General features: G+C 36.9%; 1 protein-coding gene across 2 annotated transcripts in view; it reads right to left on the bottom strand.

Annotated features, from left to right (window-relative positions):
• Nucleotides 1–22,028, bottom strand: part of LOC145694428 (uncharacterized) — a 56,081-nt gene that overhangs the window by 23,725 nt on the left and 10,328 nt on the right. The window contains exon 1 of one of the 2 annotated variants that reach the window (XR_014133008.1): nucleotides 12,575–13,459. The exons of the other annotated variant lie outside the window; for it this stretch is intronic. The gene's annotated coding sequence lies outside the window, so the exon portion shown is untranslated. Of the gene's footprint in view, nucleotides 1–12,574; nucleotides 13,460–22,028 lie in introns of those variants that run through there. 2 annotated transcript variants of the gene reach the window in all.

The following is a 22,028-nucleotide window of genomic DNA, read 5'->3' as shown; positions in this document are numbered from 1 at the left end:
ACCTGGCACCACGTGGCCGTAAGGAAATATTTTATGTGAGACCAACGTGGTGTCATGCAGCATTTAACCTGTTAAATTAATTTAAATTTCTTGGTTGTTTTTTTTTTTAAATAAATGACTACAGAAATCGTCGGAATAGCCAGTAGGAGTATTTTCAGAACTAGCGACCTTGAGTTAACGCCGGTGCATTGTATGATTTTACGAGATTTACAGATCACTCGGCCTTCTAATCAAGTCGACTCGATATCTCAAGAATGAAGCTTCGGTGCTTATGATTCTTGAAACGACTAAAATGAAATCTTTGGGCCCTATGGAGATTCATTCTGACGCGTGATTAGTGCCATACTAAAGGGTTCGACTAACATCTTTCCTACAGTAGTCAGCCTTTAGTATAACGCTAATCATACTTCAAACCGACTCTGAATAAGGCAGTTTGAGTTTAACATCCTTGATTATGCCGTTTAGGTTAATGAAGATTGGTGATTATGGCAAGTGAATGATAATGATGGAAGAATTTGGTGGAGTGGAAATGTGGGAGGAAATAGAAGTACCCCGACAAGACGCCCGAACACAATGTTGTCCATTACAAATTGACTTAGCCGGGGATCGAACCAGACACTTCATCGTGCCCCAGTATAAGGCTTTCTAGTATTGCCTTGTATGTTTTTCTAGAAATCTCGTCTCGTTTTGATTAATGATGAATACTTTCTAGTCTCGTCTCGTTTCATAAATTTACATCTTCAAAATGTATGTCTCGATTTTTGTTAATTTCATTTAAAAGTTATCAGAATCCCTCCGCGTCATGAGAAGTGCATGAAAGGTACGATATAACAACATTTAAACCGTATTTATTAATGGAAGGTATTCTGTGATGACGTCACGTGACATCAGGCTACTAGCCAGCCCAAAAATTTAGGGGGACCGCCCCCCTAGACCCCCCTTGGATACGAGCCTGGGTGTGTATCTCTAAACCAGCGTTTTACAACCTTTTTTAACTTGCGGCATACTACAGGTGTAACTTGAATTCTCGCGGCACGCTTATAGAATTATTATTATTATTATTATTATTATTATTAGAATATTATTATTATTATTATTATTATTATTATTATTATTATTATTATTAGGGTGGGTGCGCCATATATGGAATACGTTCCTAATATGAAATACCAGACTATTTTGTCTGCTATGTGCTGCCACCAAATAGACTTTACGTTGTAAACTTGTGCACTGTGTCAGCCTCCGTCTGCGCATGAGTGGTTTGCTGCCGAACGATAACATAACATTTCCTTTTGTTGCAGAATAGTTTTTTGAAGAACTTGAGTTTTTCGGTCGTACATTTCCAGGCTGCTGAATATACGCAAAGAAGCATATATTATTGTTGAGTTTGTGATATTTAGATTACATATATAGTGTACCATAAGGGCATAAAGATTCAGTACACAGAGAATCACATAAGCGTATGTAGGAAGATAACTATCCAAAATGGTGATTTTCCTAATATGGAATACCAGCGGGATCCTAATATGGAATATTCCTAAATAGGTTCAGACGTATGTGAACTAGAAGTGAAGAAGAATAACTGAATTGTAAGTTATATTAGATCTGACATATTATCTTAGACCGAGCGTCAGCGAACGTCTCTGGTCGAGACGTTTGGCATTTGGGTTGTCTGTCTACATGGTGTCCATAAAGTCTGGATACATGGAGAAAAGCACAATTTAGTCAATTTAATGCTAAGAATAATATTTTCTACATTATTTCCGTGCTGTTCAATGCATAATTTGATGCGCTTTTCAAGATTAAGGTGAACTCGATGGAATAGGTCTGAATTGCCGTCGATTTCAGCACACCGATTGGTAGTGCGTTCTGTCAGGTGATTTAAATTTCTAATCTTCATCGAATAAACTTTCTCTTTCAGCATATCCCAGAAAAAGAAAACAAGTAGAGAAAGGTATGGCGAACGAGGGGACCACATGACCTCTTCTCCCAATCCAGTGAGGAAAATTGTCATTCAACCAATCTCTAACAGCTGCAGCAAAATGGCCAGGGGCCCCATCCTGCTGAAACCAGTCTGGAAGTCCCTCACTCAAACGCTCAATTTGAGACATCAGTTTGTCTCTCATCATGTTTAGATAAGTCTCACTAGTTATATGTTCATCAAAGAAGAAAGGTCCTAGCACGAAACGGGGTTTGTCCAACATACTGCCTGTTTCTTTAAACTTGGTGATTAATTTCCCGACGGCAGTAAAACAAATAGGTTGACAATGAGGGTGTCGAAGGTTAAATTCTTGCGCATTTTTGCGGTACGATCATCCTTTTCGTCCACTTAAGAGTACCAACTCGACTCGTTCTTCTTTAGTCAGTCATCATTCAATCTGGAAAAATAAAACAAATTCCCTATTTGCCCAGACTTTATGGACACCCTGTATGTGGGTATCTGTTTGTGTGTGTCTGTGTGTCTCGCGATAACTCCCGAGCACATCAACCAATTCGAATAAAACTTTCACAGATTAATTATTTGTTCGAATGTCTCAACTGTCGTGTCGTATACAGTGTTAAGTGAAGAGTACAGCACGACAGTACCGTTTGAAGTAGTAAGTCCGCTACCACAACTACAGCCGCAGCATCGCAGCACACGTAATCGAAAGCAAGGTGGGCAAAAGTACTTACGAGTACTCCGCACAAAAACGATTTAGAAGCTGCCTTTACTTCATCACAACGGGCCTTTACCTCATCATTGCAAATAATTAAAAAGATGTTTAGCTTTCTAAGCCGCACCCAACAAAATCCAATCGAAACAGTCAAAGGAAAGGACTTCACACTACTACAAAAAATTAGATAGTTAATCCGAAGAATCAGTGAGTGACTTGAACGAAAGTACTGACAATTTAAGTGATCCTACTGATGATGTTGACGATGATGAGGAAAGTGGACATTGTGGTAAATTGTAGTCGCTCAGTGCAGGGGAGAGAGATTGGTTAAAATGCCCAGTTTGTAAAAGGTAATCCCACGAAATGTCTCCCGTGAAAGGTGGAGAAAAATATGTTTGTGGCCATTGTTCTGCAAAGTAAAATTGGAATCAAAATTTAGACGCCATAAGACACGCTAATCCAGTATGTTTCAACTTTTTCTTTTATATAGTTTTTTTTTTTTTACTTTATTTGTCGCACGTAGTTTGATTCCCGTTCTATTATTTTTATTATTGGTTGTAACTAGTAAACATACCTATTCCAAGTTAGAAGATGTTATAGCTACTCCAAAAGTTAAAATAAGTAGATATTATAGCCTATTACAGTAATTTACAAACATAGACCTAATAATGAAGAAGTCAAGTTCGATAATTATCTTTGTACTACGTAAAATTCTGTATTTCTGCTGTTTTATATTTTAATTATCTTAAGAATGATAGTATGTAATTTTATGTGCACTTGTCTTATAGACCTACCAAATATGACATATAGGCTACAACGCCTACAACACGACATTTGGATAATTCGATCATGGGCACAATCCCTGCTCAGACCACCCATCCTGAGTGAAATTTTTGTGGTTTTCCTCAGTCCTATCAGGCGTATGTCGGGATGGTTCTTTCCCTGAGGTCAGGATCGAGTCCTTTCCAATTCGTAGACTTATTTTAAGGGCCGATGTGATCTCGGAGTTGGGCCTTTGCACCTTTTCTTGAACTAATAAATAAATTTATTTGTTAAATAAGCAAATAAATTGCTCGAATGCATTGCCCATGCTCGAATTATCCAAATGTCGCATTGTAGGCAGATGCGCATATTTTGTTCTAGTATTCCATTTTAAGAACAGGTAGTGTTCCATATTAGGAGCGGAGTGTGCCTAATATGGGAAATTGAGTTTCTTTCAATTTTGTAATATTATAAAAAATCAATAATGTGGAACAAACTTTCATACCTGTATTTTGTTTTACAAAGGTACCACAAGTATTATGATGTATAATATTTTTATTCTGGAATACACGTTTCTGAGAAATAAAGAAGAAACAAAAAGTATTCCATATTCGGTACCTTTACCCTATTATTATTATTATTATTATTATTATTATTATTATTATTAGAGGAAAAGGTGCAAATATGGGCTACCACTTTTTGACTGCAAATAACTCGTAGATACATGGAAGTCGAGCAAATTTAATTACTGCAATAAAGACTATGCGACATTTCCTACACAAGATATTAAGAAAATTGAAAATAACAAATCACTAGTATTGTACATTTATATTTTTCTGACACTCTACGAAATCACGGTTCAAGAAATGGTGGTGCAAATATGGGCTACCAGTAGAAAAACATACTAATATGAAAAAAAAGTGGTACAAAAGATCACAATACTACCAAATGTAAGTCTATACACTTAGAGACAATAGTCACACACACACTCGTCGCGTTCAGCACCTGTGCATTCATTATGTGCCCACATGTGACACTTTATGCACTGAACCTAGAGTTCCCCGTGTGTATCCGCTGAAAAGTTGCCGCGACAGAAAATGCAGGGCACATCTTCATTTGTAGGTTTCTGCACGCCAACAAGTAGATCTAACTCCACGTCACTGTCACTGTCGTCGAACAAAGTTGCTACAGACTTTGTGGATGATTCCCCATAGTCCAGTCTTCTAGCAGGGGTTGATTGCTTCGTTGCAGAGCCTGTCATTTCTATTTTCTTGCCTTTTTTGCGTGTTTTGCAGTTGCTATCGTCGATTCATACAGGGACAGCCTATAGGGGGATCCAGTTATGAGCGATTCCGAGCTAGTCTTGCGACCTCTTTGGCTTGTCTTCTTGATGGTGGGAGGAGGTGCAATTTGAAATTGACGGACCAGCTGTGATGGACCTGCATGGGACTGTAAATCTGAAGTACTGCTTGGTGAAGAGGACTGATTTTCTGTTGATGGCACGCTGCTTGTTGTCCCTGCATCAGTCTCCACAACAAAAAAATCTTCGTGAGTGAAGATGCTTCTGTCAAACGGCATTATTCCTGTAACACGAAAACCATTTACTGCTACGTCTGCTCTCTGCACTTTCAAAAATGCTCTTCCGAAAGGCTCCATGATGTCATAAGGACTAGGAGGACCATTGGAATGAAGAAGGGCAGATCTGATCTCATTGCTGTAATGATGCTTGAGAGGACCCATAAAAGTTTGTCCAACGGTTGTAACTTTTGCGTACAATGGGGCGACAATGATTTAAAAATAAATTTGTCCATGCTCTACCAGCTTCTTCTGATGTGAAAGGATGAGGCAAACCATTCACTGCTGCTAATTGATATGCAAGACGTCTCAAATCTGTCATCGTGAAAACCAAAGAAATGTGACTCCATAAACAGTAAATATTCCACCAACATCTTCTCAAGCTGCGCCCCTAAGACAGTCCGTCTTCCGAGTAGTTTCGACGCTGCTACTTCAGGAGAGAGAGAGATTTGTTCTTGCTAAGAGATTGTAAAGTTGTGTGAGGATAGTTAAACACTTGTACAGCTTTTAGTGTCCCCATTTTCTTTTCTCTGACAGCATCAATTGCTTTCGCCATGTCTTCTTTATTCCATTGTTTCCGTTTATTCTGTAGCACATATCGCTGCTTGCTCCTTGGCATGTTGTAAAATAAATCGTAAAGACTGATTAGAAGCTTGGATCAACATGGTGCAAATATGGGCTGGTAGCCAATATTTACACCAGGCAAGGTAGCCCATATTTACACCACCACGCCACATCTCAATTTTATATTCCATATCCCATTGTTGGTGTTATCTGCACCTAACATACACAGTACCAACAATTCTAATATTTGAACTCAACAGACACACTCAGAAAAGGACGCCCCATACACTCATTTCCAAGTAAAAATATGAAACAAATATACCTCCGAAAGTTTTTGTTCCCTCAAGAAACAACAAAAATGCATTATCCACTCTGTATGAGGCTGTTTCACTCACAACTGCATCCTCTACCTGAGTAGCCTCGTACCAATAACTTGTCGCATTCTCACAAGAGTGCGTCACTTAACACATCTTTAATTTCGATTGACAGTATTTACACCATAGCCGATATTTGCACCTCCTCCTCTATTATTATTATTATTATTATTATTATTATTATTATTATTATTATTATTATTATTATTTGTAAATATATAATACCGTAGTATTTTTTTCTATGATTACTGACATCTTTCTCACAGAGAAGAAAGCTCGATCACTGGTTTTCTCCCGTAAAACAATTGCAATTAGATATAGAACTCAAGTTTTTAAAAATACACTTACTTTTTCAAAAACTGTATCCAACCTTTCACTAAGAAGAAAGATCATTAAATAACGAACGAATAAACAAATCTCTTTTACTTTTTAAACACAAATGTAGGTAACTTGTATGCATGTTTGCTTTGTCGAAAGGATTGAATGATATTTTAGAATTTCAAGTTACGAAATAGTCTGCAACCATAAAGAAGCGATAATGGTCATAACAATGATAACAAATACTTTTTTCAAATACAGTACGAAACTTAGTATGAAACAAACACAGTATGAAAAGTAACACAATATGAAACTTAAAATTGTAGATTCACAATAGAGGTTCATAGCAGGGTTGGCAAAAACCATGGTTTTTATTGGAAAAAAACAAAACAAAAAAAAGTTTTTTGACGGGGGTTAAATCTTTTTTTGTTTAAATAATTTACTCTATGTATTTATATTAAATATGGACAGAAATTAGCTTGTTTCGCCTTGGTCTTCTTATGCAACAACAAGGTTATGCTGGAAGGGGTCACATAAGCTTAAAGCGGAATCCAAATCGCTTCTCACCTTACATCCACAAGAAATTGTCCATTTCGATACGAAACCGGGACTAATTGGTCACAAATGAAATTGCCGACTCACTCACGAAGGACTCCTGATAAAAATACGTTGTACTGATCTTTACATAGGCCTACTTGGTAATATAATTGTCAAAAGTCATTTCAGAAGGACAAAAAGAAAAACAGTTACACAAGTAAATACATTATACAGAATTATATATAAATCGGGAAACTCCCGCCTTAGCCATTGGGAAAATCCTGTTATTACTGTAAATGTATTTGTATGTAAAATTTTAAGGCCAACGTATCATAATCACTACGTTAAAACTGAGGTATTAAATTACAAATTTGGTATGTACATATCATTCAATAAAATTAAAACCAAGTCAAATCCAAGCTGATGTTGGAAGCTACTTAGTCAGTTTATAAATTTTGCCAATTTCTATCAATATATTTAAGCAACCTTGGCTTTTTTATAAAACAATAGGCATTCATTCAAGTAGAGATATATAATTTGGTTTCATTTCGTATGTTTTGGTTTAACATCCCTATGAAATACCAAGGTTATCACGGAGAAGACTTTCGCTTAGAGGGACACCTCGAATCGCTACTTCGTTTACACTTGGAAGATGGGTTGTGGTTCGACCGAGAATTGAACACGGGACGCCTTGATTAAAAGGTGAAAAGTAGATAAACCTAATGCAGATGGTTTCATATGTGGAGACGTCACCATGAAGTTCACACGATTTAAAGCATTTTTCGTTCTTTTTTTTTTCTTTTTTGTTTAAACCATTTTTTTTTTTTAACAGCTCGTTTAAACCATGGTTTAAACCAGCCAACCTTGGTTCATAGTAATGTGAAACACAAATATACCTTTTTTCCTTTCTTGCAATTTGATTGCTATAGAATTAATAATTTTCTTTCGATTTCCTCGCGGCACACGAGTGACTCATTCCCGGCACATCGGTTGGGAAACGCTGCTCTAAACGTTAATAAATGTTCACAGTCTGTTCAAATAATCAATGTATATGTTTATAATACGCATGTTTGAAATCTAAGATTTGTGTTAACTAGTGTTACTCACGAGATTAGTGAACTTTTTCTTCTCGTCTGGATCCTTTTCTCGAAAACGAGACAAGAATGGTCATATTTATTGTCTCGTCTCGAATGTAAAATGTTGGTCTCGTCTTACTTGGACGGGATGGAAAATGTTTCGTATAGTGGACAGCACATTAGCTCTAATGCTTTATTGAAACTGAAAGTGATTAAAATCCGCTGGAACTCTAGGTTCAACTGATTCCAGACCAGACAGCGAAAACGGTAGCCAGTGTGCGAATTGACAGAGAGATATAGAATGCGCGCTCAGACGATAGTCAGTCGGAAGACTTTGAATTTAGCACAAAGAAGCCGCCATAAAGTTTGTGGTTCCTTTGGAAGAAGAAAAAGCTCAACGTTGTCACACGTACTACCTTCCTTTCCCTCTCTCCCTCTCTCTCTTCTTTCTCCATGTATTTAATAGTGTGTGTGGGTGATGTTTTATCGAAGAAAAAGGATCATTGACAAAAATTTTTCAACAGTTTGGGTTCAGTTTATTGCCCGTCAATCAGTTTTAAAGAGAGAGGAAAACCAAACAGAACAGTATGAAGAGAAAACGCACACGGAGACGGCTTCTCTTTGTAAGCAAATGGCTGTCTTTAGAGTGAGGCTACTATACCAGGTATTTTCTGCCTGGCAAAAGTTTATTCCACTCCCCACCGGAGAAGAAATTTTTCATCCCTGGCAATGATAACTTTGTGCCCGCTCTTTAAAAAAAAATCGAATGATCATGAAGATAGAAACAAAGAATAACTATTATTTTGTGCAGCCAAACTAAAAAGCACTTCCATTTCACTGAAAATAGTTTCAGAAAACAGTTTCATGAAACATCTCGCTTCCTCAGTTCTTTTGTAAGCGTTTAGGATCACACACTTTGTTTCTTGAGATATTTGTCAATGAATGCGAGACTTTTTTTTTTTTTTTTTTTTTTTTGCAAGAAGGAAGCTAAAGAGGCTCCAAAGGGGGTGTAAAGGTTACCAAATGTTTAGGTCTGCTACTCCTGGTATTGCAACCTATATGCCGTGTCAGCATGAATGCTTGTAGTGGCGGGAAAGCAGGAGTATTTACCTCCTTGAATTTTCGAAAGGGGATCAATTCTTCAAAATACATGTCAAAACATGTTAAAGGAGCAGTTCGACTTAGAAATGCATTTTTTACAATTTATTTCCATTTGTAGAGTTGAAAATTCTAAAAGGAATGGTGCTTGTTTGATCGCGATACGTTCAGTCGTTAGCGAGTAACAGAGGAAGAAAGATATTGTGATGACGTCATAGGTGGGCAAGAAGCGAGAGCAGGCTAACATATTACACAGTGCCAAGCATTTCGTTTGTGAGAGGTGCGGTGGCACGTTCTAAGTGCGGTTTCCTTTTCTAGAACTGATTCCAAAGACTTACAAATATCATCTGCATGTAGAAAATGATATCTGATGGTGGGCTGTACAAACGTTTTTATAATATTATAAAACGTATCCTATAAAGCATGAGTTCAGCGTTTCAAAAAAAAAAATCGAAACCAATATGTAAATAGATGGCGGACGAGATTGCTACAACACCTAAGTACCTTTTCTTTAATCATTCTTCCGATTCCCAAACATAAGTGTGTTCATTTTCACGTTTTGTTGCCATTTTTAACGCTGACTCTATAATTTTGTGCTTCAAGGTATGTACAGGAGCGTAACATATGAGGCAAAAATGAAATAACATCTGTAAAGTTTGCCAGAATACGAAAAACACTTCATCGGTTAAATTTCTTTTATTCTCATAGCTGTCCACGGAACAACTCGCATCACCCGTTTCATCGTCATTGTCACATGATACAGAGAAATTAAACGATGAATCAATGTCTTGAGGAACAGTCATCGTCACTGATTCCTTCTACAAGCCGGTATATTTCACTCTCTAATTCACATTGTATAGCTTATTTCTAAAGCAGTATATTCAGAATCATGAGTGACATCGTCTCTATTACCCTCTAATGCCTCGTCTTGACTATAACCATCAATTGCGTCTTGTTCAATGGCTCGGATTTTAAAACTTTCAATAATATATTTGGAACAGCATTCTTTCTCAGTTTGCGTGTAAATAATTCTCCTGACTTTAGCCAGAAGTGGATCTAGACGGTAAAGACTCAGGGGGGGGAGTCAGAACCCAGACTATGATATGTATATCATGTTTACTAAAAACTTTCAAAAATATCTAAGTAATAGCTTAAATCAATTTTGTCACTCAAAAAGTGGGGGGCCCCAGCCCCAGCCTAGATCCGCCACTGGCATTAACTTTTCTTTCAGTAAACTTGACTTCTCGAAGGCAGGCTCTTCAAGATGTTTGGAACACGAGTGATTTTATTTGGTACATTTTTTCCCATTGATTTTCTTGGGCCATAATTTATATCGATCTGGTGATTTCTCACGACTTAGAAACGTAAGGAAAGATACTTTATGTCCTCAGCTTTAATTGCACAAAAATTACACCGAACACACAACAGGTGTTAGGCATTTCCACTTCCTTCACAGACACAGCACGCGCTGTATTAACACATGTTTTCTACTTCACACTAGTGTTTCTTTCATTTAAAAAATCCGGGGGTGGGGGAAGGGACACTTAGTATTCGGAGAGGCACATTATTTTTACACAGTACTATTATATTTATTACATTATAGACGTATTATTTTGGTTTCCTCCTTGGGAATCTCTCAGAGCTCCGGGAGACAGTGCCACCCTAAAAACATGTCTGGAAGAAACACTGTTTCGCACAACAAACGTAATTATTGCTCTCTCTCTACTCTTTACTAATGCTATAGGAAAAACAATTAACAAAAACTTCCCTCAAGAATTCAATAGAGCAAGACTGCTAACAAATCCAAAACACAATCTATTAAATCCAATGCACTATTAAAGGTTTATCAGCTGCGTACAAGGGAATGGTTGCTGACTCACATTGAGTTCCTCGCGTATCCCACCCATGACGTCACCATTTACGATTCATCAAAAACAAATGCCTGTAGAAGCTCAACGAGACGGCCTATCAAGATATAAAAAAATACGGGTCTCTTATTTTTCGTTTCTCTTTCTATTGCACCAAACTTGTTTTTAACTCGAACTGCTCCTTTAAGTTGTTCTCACATACTACAGTTCACTAGGTAGCTAATAAGGATGCATCAAAGTGTGTCTTTATTGACGGCTGTTCTTGTGTGTTGGAATATTGCTCTCCTTGGGGAAAAAAAAATCCTGCGGACATGCCTGCGTGTTAATATCACAGCGTTCACTCAAACGGATGGTTGCCAACTCTGAAAAATAAAAATTATAGGCACCCGCTCATAATTCTCAAAATTATGAAACATGACATGTCTGATGAAAGCAATGTTAGTGCCAACACTGTTACACAAGTGTTATTAATAAATTATATAGTGCCTTGGTCAGCATGATTAGTATTTCCAAAACTGTATAGAACAAATACAAGTTGATAAACTTTCTACATAACATCACCAGATTGAATACAACATTACATTTGAACGACACTACAGAAAGTACATACTAAAAGCATCAAACACGAGATGACAAATGCACAAGATACCCAACTTATTCAGAAAGAACGCAACATACGTATGTCAAATGGCTACGCATCATGATAAACTGAACACAAGGAGAAACTAGAGGTGGGCACAAAAACCGGTTTTTCAGTTTTTAGAAAAACCGAAACCGGTTTTTGAAAATTTTTGAAAAATCGGTTTCGGTTTTCTCCAAACATCGGTTCGGTTTTTCACCGAAACCGGTTTCGGTTTTCTTTAAAACCGGTTCGGTTTCAGTGAAACCAGTTATCGGTTTTCTCCAAAACCACTTCGGTTTTTCGTCGGATCCGGTTTCGGTTTTCTTCAAAACCGGTTCTGGTTTTTTCCAAAAAAAATCTATTTCTGACCGGAAGAGTGTTTCGTTGTTCGGAAACCGAATCCGCATCCACAGAAATAGTTTTATGTGTTTTCCAAAGGTTTTCAACGAAACCCGGTTTTGTAGAAAACCGAAACCAGTTTTGGTGAAAAACCGAATCCGTTTTGGAGAAAACAGAAATGTCGGTTTTTCTAGAAACCGGTTTACGGTTTCTTATAAAAAACGGTTTTGCCCATCCCAAGGAGAAACACGACTGAATGGCAAAATTCACACATCAAGAATCAGAAAATAAAACCAGAGGTGCTAGGCCTATATTATAAATATCAAATGAAAACCATAATACAAACTCAAATTTTACTGGGACTAACCGACTAAGAAAAATGAAATAAAATCTTTGAGTTTAACGTCTTACAATTATTCCCGTTAGGGGCCAAAAGGAGGTTCCACTTTGATTAAAGCAAGTGAATAATGATGGAAGAATTGGTGGAGTGAGAAAGTGGAAGGAAAGGAGAGTACCCCGTGGAAACCGAAGGGCACGATATTATCCATCACAATCTTGCTTGACTGGGATCGAACCAGCGACCCCAACGCACCAGAGGTAAGCACGTAAAGAACTTATTTTCTACGTGACGTAAATTAAGCGTAATTGACGTAAAATAAACGTAACAAGTAAATTACCTAGCAACCAACGTAAACTAAAAAAATTTGAAGTTAATGTGTAAGTTCAAGAAAAGTATTGTAATTACAACAAATTTTAAAAAACGTAAACTGTTGATAAATCTAATTACCTGATACATCAGTAGGTCAATCCCACACTTCACGGCAGTTTCCTGCCTGATCGACTTCATATCCCTCTGGGCATTTGTTCGGAATATCAATGATGCTACCAGGCATTCCAGCTAACTTTCCACTTTCCTCAGTGACAGGTTTATGCAACTACCTCAGGACGATAAACATTGTACGTCCCAACTAATTTTAATGGCTGCCCTTCCTGCATCTGACCCTGGGATTTCCCATCAGGCACCGGTAATGCACTCCCAAGACAAGATGTCAATGCTGCTGCAATTACGACTAAACAAATTGCCCAAGAAATGAACATTCTTCTTGGAGTCGCCATTGTAGTAAGTTCTTCTTGTAAACCGTTTCAACGATGCACTATACTCGTCTTCGCGAGTTCGTTATCCAATATTTTATGTTTGTGTACAGTGAGTTGTGTGTAGAATCAAAAACACACGTAATTTTCTTCTTCCCAAAGCCTTGATATGGCGTAAGGTGAGCCTGTGTAAACATTCAAACAAAAGAAGCGAAGAGGCTGCAGTGTTTTCCTTTATTCTTTAAAGGTTGTTGTTGACATGTTTCTTACACTTGTTAGTCTCAAGAAAACTAGTTCTTCAACACATTTTTTTTAAATATAATAGACTGGTGTGTTCCAGGCATGTTTCTGACTGAATTCGCTCTTCAATATCTGATGGTAAATACAGATAACGTGTTGCACTTGAAAATCATATTTAAATGGAAAATTGCGATTACAGCCTGAAGAAAATTTATTACCATGAACTGCTTTTCACTGACATTTTTCTCGAATTACTCGTACTTGCAAATCAAAGAACAATATTGTACATCCACTGCTCGATTAAGGTCTGTCTGAATCTTCTGTACACGCACTTACCTTCAGCAATTCTTTTCTGAAGATACTGCGCTTCTTTCGTAGAGAAATCGAGGGGTCCCTGATTAGACTCCAGGTCACGTGCTTTTGAAGTTGATAACATCGTGTTTTATTGTTATTTCAGAAAACAACAGGCGAATGCCTTATTACAGTTTTCCATCATGATAACAGTTTGAAATACACATATAATAACATAATAATAATAATAATAATAATAATAATAATAATAATAATAATAATAATAATAATAATAATAATAATAATAATAATAATAATAATAATAATAACACAATAGCAAAATAAATTAAAATACATATAACATGATATACATCTTATTTATTTAGAATAAAATTCTGTCTATAAAAATATCTATCTCTGGGTGCCCCTGTGACATTATACGATAAACACATTTTTCTGACAGGCGATATATCCTTTGCGCTGAGAGGTGGAATATCACATTATGGGGTTTCGTTGCTCTATGTGGGACGTGAAGTTTGATAATAAATATTCTGAATCTACTGTACTATGTATTATTTTATGTAAGAAAGATAAAATGAAGTGAGTCCTTCTGCTTTCAAGTGATTGTAATGAATATTTGCTTCGAAGATCTTCATACTTCTCAAATTTCGGATATATCCCTGTTTCTTTATGTGTTAAAAAACGCACAAATTTATTTTGAATATTTTCGATTTTATTTGTATACTTCTTACTGTCAGAACCCCATATTATCACTGCATATTCCACCTTAGACCTTACATAGGCAATGTATAGTGTTTTGAGGACATTCGTGTTAGAAAAATCACTTCCTAATCTCATCACCAGGGCCCGGATCTTGTTGACCTAAAATTTTCTAAAATGTGACCTATAAAATGATACTAAAATTCCTGTAAAATGTCCCTAAAATTCTCAAAAATTGACCTTAAAACTTGAGTTTTCTTGAAAAGTTTATTTCGTTAAACATCGACATTTTTTAAATATCTATTGGATTTTAATTACCATTTGTCACTCATTTTCAAAAGTTTTGTTTCAGTTAGTTGCAGTCCATTGTATGGTATTCTATATACTGATCGTCGTGTGCACCAACAAAGTTCAACTGTTGAACGAGAATCATAACCAAGTTTGGTGAAAATGTCTGATGCACCAACAACGTTCAAGGTGAAGTATCATTCAAATGGTGGATAAACTTGGTTTTAGCTTGAACGGCCGAATTTGTTGGTTTAAACTTCGTTTGATCGAAGTCAGTCTGTTTACATTCAATAATGTCTTTGTATTTTTCCACTAACGAAATTACAATACATTTCTCGTGTTCGGAAACTCACGGTTTTTCTCATGGTTTCATTACTTTACCATCAAAATTATGATCACTGAAATTAGGCTATGCACACAATCTCGAAAGTCGAAAAGACCGGCACGCGGTGTGCTTTCTTCATTTGTTACTTTGTTAAACGAAGGTTAGAGATAAAAGTTGACAACCAATCAGAGTCAATTTTACAAATTGGCCGAAGTTTACTTAAACTTCGACCTTCAATGGTGCAACGAAAGTCCTGCAACCACGTTTAAACTTGAAAGTTTAATGGTGAACGCGTTTGAGTGAACGCTCCTTTAAACTTCGTTGGTGCAAACGGCTGTGAAAGTGTCAATTCACTCCCGAGTTGAAACTAGGAAGCACACTTAAAGAACAGAATTTCGCAAGTGTAGACAGTATACACGAGAATAATAGATAAAAACCCTGTTTAAAATCTTTGTACGTCTTCTAATCCATTTTTAGTTATTTACGTGATCACATCCTTTCTGGTCAACAGCCCAAAATCATCTGTTTAGCCACCTACCAACCCCTATCCCTCGTCAACCAGCTATACAGCTTAGTGTTCATTAGCTTTTTAGGAATGCAGTTTTCCATCCTGATAGTCAGAAAGCAGGAAGAGAGATAATCTAATTTTGTATTTTTCAAATTTGTAAACAGTGTTCATTTTACGATTTCCTTATGTAGAGGAAAAAGACTAAAAAGACAATAAGTGACCTGAAAGTTACCTTAAAATATTAAAAAATGACCTGAAACTTCAAAACGGCATAAAGTGACCAAAAGTTGACCCTAAAAAAATATACCGGTACTTTTAAAAGCTTAAGTTGACGGATAACGTTTTTATTTGAATTTGCCTTGTCCTATGCGTAACAGTAAAAAGTTGACTTGTCAACAAGATCCGGACCCTGCTCATCACAAAGCCAAGGTTCCTAAAGGCCTCACCAACTACTCTGTTGACATGAAAATCGAATGATAGGTTTGACTGCAGACTGACTCCAAGATCAGTTATATAATCTACTCTCTCAATTGGTGTTTGATTAATAGTATAAACATTGCATATATAGTTCATTTTCCTGGTGTATGATACTACTTAACATTTAAAAAAAAAAAAAAAAATATTTAACAGCAATTTGTTTGATTCACACCATTGGAAAATTTTCGAATTTTATTGGGATTCCCCGTTTCCTCCTACATTATCATTCCATTTTTCATAGTCATCCGTCTCCTTTATCTTAAAAGGCATACTCTATGATACGAAACTAGAAATTTCGTTTCTAGAAACTTTTATTCCATGTTATTCTACAGTGCTTCTTGTCCCTTGATAACCTATGAAATGATTGATTTTGCCTACCAATTACTTCATGTTGATTGATTGATTTGATTTTAATGTTCCTTTCCCAGCGAGGCTTTATGAGACGTGGATTTACTGATTAGCGTCTAATCCGAAATAGATGAGCTCCCGCCGGGAATGGAATTCGGGTCTTCCATATTTCATGTTGGAATGTGTCAGGCTCACTGTTACTAGCGTTGTACACGAGCAGACACGAAACATAATTTTGCGAAAGATACGAAACGAGAAAGAGTTCTTCTAATAGAAACCTATACATTTTCCGAGACAAGACATCATTTTCCTTAAATCTTTTTGAGACGAAACATCCACAACTCTAGGAAACCCTAGTACACATGAGTGGAGACAGGAAGCACATAGGCTACGCTTTCCGAGGCGAGGTGAAACATAATTTTGTGAAAGATACGAGACGAGAAAGAGTTCTTCTAATAGAAACCTATAGATTTTCCGAGACGAGACACTATTTTCCTTACATCTTTTCCTCACGAAACATCCCAACTCTAGAAAACCCTAGTACACATGAGTAGAGCAAGAAAACATATACGCTTTCCGAGGCGAGGTGAAACATAATTTAATGAAAGATACGAGATAAAACAGTGTTTTTCTAATAGAAACTTACGTTTTCCGAGACGGGACAGTATTTTTGTGATATCTTTTTGAGATGAGACATCTCCAATTTTACGAAACCCTAGTACACATGAGTGTAGATAGGAAACATATACGCTTTCCAAGGCAAGACAAAATATAATTTTGTGGAATATACGGGACAGAGTTCTTGTAATAGAAACATGTTTTGCGAAACCAGACATTATTTTCATATCTTTTGAAACGAGACATCCCCAAATCTTATTTGGTAGGAAATCCTAGTGTATATATATATATATATATATATATATATATATATATATATATATATATATATATATATATATATATATGAGTGGAGACACACTTCTTCCAATAGAAAAGCATACGCTTTCCGAGATGAGACATCATTTTCATATCTTTTCGAGACGAGACATTCCAACTTATTTCGTAGGAAACCCTCGTGCACATGAGTGGAGGCAAAAGATCTTGCACTGGAAACACTTACGCTTTCCAAGACGAGACAGCACTTTCACAAAACACCTTTTAGAGTCAAAACAACTGTAAATTTTAACACGTTGACTACCATATGTATGGAATTCCATACACACGGCTCTCCCGTGCAGCGCCGCGTGTATGATTTCCCATACACAAACAATATATTGCACTTTTGTCGCGTTCGTTCAAAACATGGGCATGAAATTACATACTTATGACGTAGAAGTCTAAATTTAATGTACACGCCGCTTATATGCAAAACCATACACAAAGAAAATTATACACATTTCAAGGGATGAAACAAAGTATTACTGGCAGACTGTTGCCCGTGGCGCACAAGTGATAATGATCAACAGATATTATGGTGCCAGTCAAGGTGTTAATCCTAACGTTACTTATTCTTGCTGTGTGTGTGTGTGTGTGTGCGTGTGTAATCAATTCTTAACTATTCCCATAAATACAAGTGCAGTCGAAGCATTAAGCTGACCTATAGTTGCATATAGATAATAAGACAACAACACGACATATATAACCTATACAATAATATGATCCTAACATAAACTATACTAAAAAGGGTAACGAGAATCGCGAGAAACATACATTTATTATAGAATAGAAAGATATGTAGCTTTTCTTACTACAATTATCTCGACCGTGTTCGTAAACGGAGTCAGTCCGTTAACATCTTCACAGCTAACGGTGACTTTTATGTGGTTATTCTTATCCTGTTTAAAATCTATAACATTCCCTAACTTCTATGCAACCTGTTCAGTAGCAAAGCATTCCTGGTTGCCTAAGATAAAAGGATATGTAGCTTTTCTTACTGCAATTATCGCGACCGTGTTCGTTAATGGAGTCAGTCCGTTAACATCTTCACAGCTAACGGTGACTTTTAAGTGGTTATTCTTATCCTGTTTAAAATCTATAATATTTCCTAACTTCTATGCAACCTGTTCAGTAGCAAAGCATTGCTGGTTGCCTAAGATAAAAGGATTTGTAGCTTTTCTTACTACAATTATCTCGACCGTGTTCGTAAACGGAGTCAGTCCGTTAACATCTTCACAGCTAACGGTGGCTTTTATGTGGTTATTCTTATCCTCTTCAAAATCTATACAATTCCCTAACTTCTATGCAACCTGATCAGTAGCAAAGCATTGATGGTTGCCTGGAGTGGATTTTCCTCTAAAAAGATCCAAACTGTAGACTGGCGTTTATTTTCAGGGTCAAATTGATAGATCCAAGTCTCATCACCAGTAACAATGTCAGAGACGCGTTGAGAATTGCCTCCATCAAATCTTGCAAGCATTTCTTCACACCATTCCACACGCATGCGCTTCTGCTATTCAGCCAAAGTGTGAGGCACCCAACGAGATCAAACCTTCCTGAGCCGTAGATGATCATGAAGAATTTTTGTTACTGCTGGCGATCCAATGTTCACTGTAGATGCAATGTCCTTCACATCAACAAACAAGTGAAGGCGATACGGCCACGCCGATAAGCGAGGCGAGTTGAAACTTGGTTCGCTTCTTCGCTCTGGATACCACTACGGAACGCAACTGTTGCAATTCAAATACTGTGCCACAGCAATGCGTATCTCAAAACTTTCGTAGTGACCCTCGTATAACGTCCTGATGAAGAAGTTTCATACTATGTACAAATCTCCTTCCATAATCTTTGATTGATTGGAATCAAAACACATCAAAAGGTTGCACAAATCGTGTGCCATTCTTTGGTATCTTCTCAACCATTACATGTTTGCCATCCGTCATGCAACTTGTAATGGACAATTTGTCTGTGAATGGACCCCAGTGACAAGGGCGCTCATCCTGGGGTCCGAGGGGCCCTAGGCCCCCCAAAGCTCATGTAGGCCAACGTATTGTATTTATGAATATACAATATTTTGCATAATTTGAATGCAATTTGTCTTAAAAATCCTCATATATATACCTTCTGTATCTGAACCCCCCGCCAAATTTACAGAGAAATCGGCGCTCTTGCCCAGTGATCAAGCAATAGCAAGTTCAAATCATCAGGCTTCGCCATGGGAGAGAATACTTAACGCGTTGAAACGTGCATCCACTCATTTTCTCATATATACTTCCAAACGGAATATCTCGAACAGTTCTCAAGGTACAGGAGTTTTATTACCTGTTGTAATCAGCATGAATTGGTCCTACAAATGATGTGCTTATTTCTCTGCAGGCGAGTGGTTTCTCCTGAACTTCCCTTGTCAGCTGGCTTCAGACCATCATATCCATTAAATAATACAATAAAACAATTAATATAAACAATGAAATGCGCAAATTGTACATATAACAAAAGACAATCCCTTTATAAACATCTAAGTGTATGTCGTTCCACTTAGTGAGCAACTTTGTAACTTAAATGATGCCACATAGATTTTGCTGTGATGATTACTAAATTAATCTTTACTAAATTAATTAATAATAATGAATTTAGTATGAGGGATTAATTCCTCTCTTTCCAAATACAGTTTCTCCCAGGCTCGTGGCAGTCAGCACCTTCATATTTGCAATCAGCGACAGTCGTGGCAATCAGCACCAATAATTGGCTGTGGCAGTCAGCACCCGTGGCAATCAGCACCTATCCCTTCTGACCGATTCTTTTGGATGAGTAAGTGAGGGAAATGAGCGACGACTCTTTGGAAGTCGTAATTCTCCGGGAGCTGTTGTTCTTTAAGAGTCGTGATTCTCTGGGAGTCGTTGTTCTTTAAGAGTCGTGATTCTTCGGGAGTCGTTGTTCTTCAAGAGTAGTTACTCTTCAGGAGTCGTGATTGTTTTGGAATCACTATTCTCTGGGAGCCACGTTTCTTTGGGAATGCCAATGTTTGAGGAACCTGAATCTTATACGTACGTCGCTCACTCGCGAACCACTCTCTTGCTTCACGATCTTGTGGTTGGTTTACTCAGTTGTTCTTTTGGAGAGGTGGTTTCACTGCTACTCACTGGAGTGAGCGCCTATTCAATCTAGTTCAGTAAGTGTGCGTTGTCATAAATGTTAATGTATTTACTCTATATGTATGTGTAACTTTTACTTGAATAAATTAAAAATAGTACCAACAACGTAAATGTTTCGTACTTTAATGCAACAATTGGAATTATAATGATATTTCACATGTAAAGCGCAAAACTAATTCCTAAACTTTTCACTATTAATTAAAATTAAATTTGCACAATGGGGGAGTAGCTCGAGTAATTAGAAGCCCTTAAGAGCCGTTTTTTTTTTTTTTTTTCCTGAAAATGGTCTGGCAATCCGCTATTCATTTGAGAATATTTAAAGAATAACATAAATGTTCAGTAGTGGTAAGAACTAGGGATGGGCAAAACCGGTTTCTATAAAAACCCGAAAAACCGACATTTCGGTTTTCTCCAAAACCGGTTCGGTTTTTCACAAACTTTTCGACAACACAAAACTATTTCTGTGGAAATGGATTCGGTTTCCGGAGAACTACAAAACACCATTCTGGTCAAAAATAGAACAAATTTTGGAAAAAACCGGAATCGGTTTTGAAGAAAACCGAAACCTGATCAGGTGAAAAACCGATAACCGGTTTCGGAGAAAACCGAAACCGGTTTTTTAAAAATTTTCAAAAATCGGTTTTGGTTTTTCTAAAAACCGAAAACCGAAAAACCGGTTTTTGTGCCCACCACTAACTGATTAGTGCTACTATGTTTGTTCGCACATCAATTGTGCAACTCGTAGTTTTAAATACAGGTATGTGTTACACAATTCTTAAGGGAGAATGATATGTTGAAATAAGCATATATAATTCAAATAAATTCTTAATAATTGCAGTAAACTGTAATTACATTTTACAATAAGAGAGAATCAAATGTGATTACGACTTAGTTCATTATTTTCTTTGCAGAAGGTAATTTAAGCCTAAATAATGAAGGTCTTCTTAAGGGTATTTTATGGAAATTCTTAAGGCTGTGATGTACAAAATTCAAAACGTAATTCATCTAAATTGTATCCGAACATCTCGGTATTTTATGGAAATACACAGGGTTGGGATGGTTGGGGATGATTTTGCATTCGAATTACACTTTTTCATACATGACATCTGTTAATTGTATTTAGTCTGATAATACGATTTTATGTTTTAACCTCATCCTCTCCCAGTTGTAAAAATATAAGTGAGTCACTGAGCCGTCCAAATGAACTGATTCATTTTAGTGAGCGAACTACTGAGCGACGAATCTGAGAGGTGAATCGTTTTGCCCATCACTACACTGTACAGTATGAATACACACAGTTTGATTAACGCCAAACGTACACCTAATTCTTAATTAACATGTTAAGTGCCACCTACGTCGCAACAGAAACATCCCCTATTGCCAAAATGTATTTTCTTCATTTCTGGTTTCTGTGTGTTTCGTAATTCGATCATTTTAGGTAATTCTGTTGTATCGGTACTATGTAATATAAATACTAGATACTTTTTTGTGTGATGAGATGATACGTTAGTTTCGTGCGAATTTTTGCCGATTGTGTCTGGATATTCCCGGGAAAACGCGAATGCATAAATCAGTAACGAGCTTCTGCACGCTTTGTTGTACTTTTACTCTACGTGATTTTTGTCACGCCTTAGTTTTGAGTGACTTGAATAATATATCAAACTTCTGGATAATGTAGAAAATACGAACTATTTTTGCCACTTTGCCTAGAGCCATGTGAGACCACGTTGACTCCACAGGCCAAGACTGTTTCACGTACTACAGACCGAATACTGTACGCTGCACTACGTTTTAATGTGAAAATGTGAGATCCCTAAGTCACCACAGACTATAAGCTAACAAAAGGTTGTGTGAGACCAACCTG

Source organism: Thermobia domestica, chromosome 9, assembly GCF_964235325.1.
Source record: "Thermobia domestica chromosome 9, izTheDome1.hap1.1, whole genome shotgun sequence".
In the NCBI taxonomy this organism is placed as follows: Eukaryota; Metazoa; Arthropoda; class Insecta; order Zygentoma; family Lepismatidae; genus Thermobia; species Thermobia domestica.
Note: the sequence above shows the minus strand (reverse complement) of the source record. Positions and strands in the feature narration are given on the sequence as shown.